This window comes from Polypterus senegalus, chromosome 3, assembly GCF_016835505.1.
Source record: "Polypterus senegalus isolate Bchr_013 chromosome 3, ASM1683550v1, whole genome shotgun sequence".
NCBI classification, from domain to species: domain Eukaryota; kingdom Metazoa; phylum Chordata; class Cladistia; order Polypteriformes; family Polypteridae; genus Polypterus; species Polypterus senegalus.
The window spans coordinates 73,061,915-73,067,914 of record NC_053156.1 but is presented as its reverse complement, the minus strand read 5'-3'; positions in this window follow the sequence as shown (position 1 = coordinate 73,067,914).

Genomic DNA, 6,000 nt, shown 5'->3' with positions numbered 1-6,000 from the left:
ATATTTATGCACTACAGTACATCAAGCCCGCGTGCTATTGTGGTTTTGCCTGCGTGCCTCAATAAGTTACCCTCCCCTCGCTCTTACTTTTTTACCGTTCATCTAATGAATACACTGAGTATGGCTTTACCAAAACAATCATTGATCGCGAATAAAGTATCCATTATTCATAAAGCTTCAATTGGTGATCTGTCTTTCTGCGTTAACCGCATATTTTTCATATGTCTCAAACCAAGGGAATGCGAGGCTAAAATGAAATCGGGAAGCGCGCGTACATACTCAGTGCATCCCCTCTCGGGAATCGAACATCGGAGCTAGAGGCGAAACCTCTACTATTGTGCCACGGTGTGTGGTTTGTCTATTTGAGCGTAGCAGTGTAATTCGGTTTTTGTTCAGCACTCTTTGCAACTGTTGCTTTTTGTCTGCGCTCTGCGTCAGTTCATGTGATCCGCTGAATATGGTTTTATATGTCATGCTCACTTCTAATTGTTTCGCTGCCTTCTTAATTATATAATGTATGTTTTCTTCAGCGGTTTTTGGAGCTCTTCCTGGTTTTCTACGTACTGCGTGACTACTTGGGAGGTGTGATGATGTCACATGAAACTCCGCCCCCCACGGCTTTCGAGCTCAACTCCATTACAGTATATGCAGAAAAATAGCTTCCAGTTATGACCATTACGCGTAGAATTTCGAAATGAAACCTGCTCAACTTTTGTAAGGAAGCTGTAAGGAATGAGCCTGCCAAATTTCAGCCTTCTACCTATACGGGAAGTTGGAGAATTAGTGATGAGTCAGTCAGTCAGTCAGTCAGTCAGTGAGGGCTTTGCCTTTTATTAGTATAGATTATAGTTATAAAAACTGAGAGGATAGATTAGGAATAGATCAGGCCTGCTCTCTTTCTCTCCCCCTCTTAACCCCCCACCCTCCCTTTTTGCCTCCCCAAGTGAGGCTAAAACCCACTTCACACAGTCCCAGTCCTCTGACATACCCAGAGACAGAGTACGTCCAAAGCAAAACAAGTTCCAATGCAGCGGCGTTCTAGGGTTAAAAGATAGAGATATCTTTAAAAAAAAAAGGAGTTTTGCACTTAAAATATATATATATAGTCTTCAGCAATTTTAGTGCATTAAGATGATACACCCAGATAGTAAACCCGGGGGGATGGTGTTAAAAATGTGTTCAGAAGAAGCATAACAAGTCTTAATGCAGTAATAGCAATAACAGTAAACCAAGGGTATGATATTGAACAGTCTCGTTTAGGGTAGAGATGAAATAATTAGAAAAGAAAAAGAGAAAAAAAAAGAATTAAGCACAATAAAACATAAACAGATAGCGCCCTAGTAATACTAAGTAATAATGAGAATATATTAGAATATATGCTGATAAAACTCGTATTTTAAAATGAATAGATCAGACAAAAGATTATTAATCTTTGCTTTATCATTAACCGCCATGACTCACTATTATGTATCAGAATAGTCTCGGGATCAGCTTTCTTAATTCCTTTTCTGCTGCTTCCTTGCATGAAGACATAGAATTGACCCTGCCATTCCACTTTTAGTTTTGCCAGATACAGGAGGCTGTATTTGACACTGGCTTGACATAGCCGCTGTTTAATATCATAGAAGGCTGCGCGTTTAGTAGCTGTTGCTGGAGAGAAGTCAGGGAAATAAGAATGTGGTTATTTTCATATATAATATCTTCCTTGTTTCTGAGGAGTGCCATCACCTCTAGCTTAAATGATAATCGCTCAAAATGAACTATAAAAGATCTTGGTCGGGGTCTGACGGTGTTTGATCCGCGTACGCGGTAAGCCGTTGCTATCTCAGATTCTGCTTTAAAGTCGTCCCCGATTATTTTCGAAAAAAGTTCAGCTGCGAATTTCACAGGGTTTGAACTTTCTCGATTTTCCGGCAGACCTTCAATTCTGACATTATACCTTCTACTCCCATCTTCTAAAGCAGCCAGTCTGTCTCCAAGTTTTTCTCCGAGTTTTTGCATTGAACTGACATTTACTGCTCTTTCCTCGGCACTGGCAGCTAAATGTTCGGCCATTTCAATCCAATTCGTGAATGTCTCCTTGAAATGCTCCAATTGATCAGTAAGCATGCTCAGTTTAAGAGTTTTCCTGAATGCGCTCTTCAATTTTACCCAGCACCTGTCGAAGCTCAAGTTGCACATCTTGACGCGGTCTTTCATTTGCCTGTTTCATCTCCTGTTTCAATTCCTGTTTCAGTCTCTCATGTGCCTTTGCCCTTGCTTTCTCATTAGCCTTCTCGCTTTTCTTTATATCTTGCGTGAGCTCAGCGAGCAACACTTTCATTTCAGATAGTTCAATTGTGCTTTCTTGTACCGTAGATGAAGCAGCAGACATTGCTGTAGCCGGTGTCCCCGCTGCTCCAGGCTCGCGTAATTGCGTAATTGAAGCCGCGGACTTCAAGGCCCTTTCCAGTTTCATGTGATCTTCTCCAATCGGCGAGCTATCCAGATCTGCACTTACGATCGCACCTTCGCTCCCCTTTTCGCTCTTAGCCGGCGACGATGCAGCGGACCGTGGTCCTGAGGAGTCTGTGCTTTCGCCCATCTGATCCAGGTCTGTCTCTGAAAGGCCATATCTAGAACTGGGGCTTGCTGATTGCAGCTTGGGTGTAGCTTTAGTTTTCGATTCTTTCGAACCCCCCTTCTTGTTGGCCATGTTTATATGTGCTTACATATACTGTAGCAGTCCCTCTCGGGTTGAATAAATACAGGATATCTCAGGATAATAAGCAAATAATATGAAAAATAACACCACTGCTAGCGGAGCTCCACTTCAGACGTCCATCTCTCGCATCGGACAAGACCAAAATCATGTTACTTATTTTGTCGTGGTCAATGTCTTTAATTGATTCAGGTAGCTCTTTTTCAGTACCAAGAAGTTTGTCCCATTATCAGAAGACGTGATTTTACCTTGTCCTCTTCTATAAATAAAACAACTTATGGCATTAATGCCGAAATCAGTGTCTAAACTGTCTGCAGTTTATGCATACAGCTCTTGCTGTTAGGTAAATTGAAATTACTCCATACCTCTTGACTAAGCTTCGTCCACTATTTATTTGAAAATGTGCAAAATTGACTCCAACATTGGTAAAACGTGGCTGATCAGGAAGTAGACCATCTTCTGGTAAATCTGCCATTTTTTGCTCACCTATTTTTGCATTGTATCTTCTAAAAATTTTAAAGAAATTAACAAATGATTCTACTTAGTTTATATTCACATATAAATTTATTTGAGTGTTAGGTGAGTCACATTCTGAAATGCATCATTCCTTGATAAACACTGACAATTTCACTTTTGTAAAACACATCTGAAAATACATCTATCATATGTAATAATACACTCACTCCAAGGTAGACCAACTGCTACCATGGATCCTAAGAAACGAAAGAAAATGGTTATAGATTTAGTATAAGTTAATCAAAAACAATTTTTCCAACTAATTAAAAGTAATGTAAGAGACCAATGTGAAACAACCCCACCAGCATCTCTGACCACAGTAATTTATGGTAAAATTATAAGTTTGCATTCTTGATTTAAATTTTAAGGCTGATGAGGCTTCTCAATTTCAACAGCTTGATCATAAGCTCTGTAATATTTGATTCTACCTGAACAAAAAGAATGAAATAATTTTAATATCCTGCAGCTTAAGAAATCAACTTACTTTTGCAATATTTCTCATCTGAAGAAACCTAGTTTTAGATAGCACAAAATGTAATGACTGAAGGTTAAATTTAATGACAAAAAATTTTAAACTAAACAAATATAAATTAAACTAAAATTAAATCTCCTTTGATTCAAAAGTATTCAGTATGGCCTTACTATTCATAGTTAACACCTGCTAAAATAATGTTTATTTCTGATGTTAAACAGAAATAATTATCATTCCTCCACTGTTCTACACAATAATCACAAATAGTGCACATTATACAATAACGAAATAGATTTTTGCAATTTCCTAGATTCATTTTTGTAATTATGTAAAATTGCTAAACTAAAAGTAGAAAAATCTATCTTTACTAATTTTTGGCCACTATAGTATGTTAAATTACAGCTCTGTGTATATGGTTTTAAAAAGCTTTTTCAATGATAAAATCTGATCTTTGCTTTAAATACAATGTTAACTATTTTGCTACCTCATCTGAAATGCAGCAAACACATAACTGTTCTGTTTTTTTACTGAAATCAGTTTTAATTTAGTACAATTTTAAACATTTATAATAATAAGGAACTAAGGAGTTGTAAATGTACTCTAAGAGTCAAACCTTTTAACTCAATGTTAATTTGAACAGAAAATACGTTTCACATAGCAACAAAGATAATGGAAGACTCTGTAAGCTAAAATATTAATAAAATATCATTTATGCTGTGCTGTATTGCTGTATTTAGACAATAGAATGATTGTAGGTAGATAGCTAGATAGAAACATGAACTGTCAGACCCAAAGGCATATAGTTATCTGTGTGTTACATGTGTAGGTTAAGTACTTAGGTCCTAGTATATGTGATAATATATATAAACCTTAAGAAATGTAACTAAGACATTTAAGCCTTAAACAAACATCACAGACAAGAAGTTTTTTTTATGTATATGATGCAGCATTTTTATTTTTTGTGTGAACTATTTGCTTTAAATTTCACTAAAACTTCAAAAATATAAGACACCTGAATTGCGGAATTTTTTTGCACACTGCTTATGGTAATTGCTGAAATCTTTGTGGTATTTGCATATTGAATGATTATGTAAACTCTACAAACACAAATGCAAGTACATTTGATCTTTTAAAGCTACATTTTAATGCAGATAAAATGACTATTTTTTAATATGAAAAACTCACACACATACCAATGTTTGCAATGTCCATTTCATTAACTAGACTCAGAAATTATTTTAGCAATATTGCTACTTTTATGTATTAGTTTAAATTCTCATAAAATTTACTTACATTGTACCTGGTCAAGATCTTCTTGCTATCAACTCTATAACAGTTAATGTAATTTATTATGAAGAGTACAGTGTGCACTCTAATCTTTGAATTCAGAGACTGAACACTTTTACACAAGGGTCCAGCTGCAAATCATCAATTATTTAACTCTTGCTTTTTTTGGGACTGTCTTGCTATTATATAATTATATATTGTACAGACATATAAAAATAGACCCTTTTGCCTAAACATGCAATGCATTACTTTATTTATACATAAATCTACATTAAAAAAATGTCACTAGTGCAATGAATAAGACAACTTAGCTCACAGACTTTTACAAGAAAGTACCTGTATATATATATACACATAAGCCTAAAACAAAAAAATAATAAAAAAAACATAAGTTGGAAATGATTAATCGCTGACAAAGTGCCTTTTTGTTAAGAAAAAGCCAAATACAACTGCAACAACATGAATAACATCATATCCCCATTGTGTTACATGATAGTCTTAACTTTGAAAAGTCACTTTTACATTTTAACATAAAATCAATGACAATCATATGTATTTTAAAAATTAATTTTGAAATAAGTTCACCAACGATGATGATGATTTAAATATTTCTAATGTCATTATCATCTTTAAGGATTTCCTGAACCAGGGATAGAACAAAGCATATATAATTGGGTCTATACAGCAATTCATTGTTGTTAAAAAATTGAGTATTACTCGCACAGATGCCAAGTCTGGAGAATCAATTGTAAAACATATTTGTACTAAAGTGTACATAAAGGAAGGTGAACAGAGTAAAATAAAAGCTATTATTACTATCCCTAGGGTTTTAGCAGCTTTTCTTTCAGATGATTTAGAAATTTCCCTTTTCTTACTGCCAGCAGACTTTCCTTCTTCTATCATACATCTGATAGCTTTTACGTGCCTTCTTGCTGTTATAAATACTACTGTGTACAAACATATTATAATCACCATAGGCAATAGAAATGTTACTACATGATGTGTTATCCACAAATCATTATAC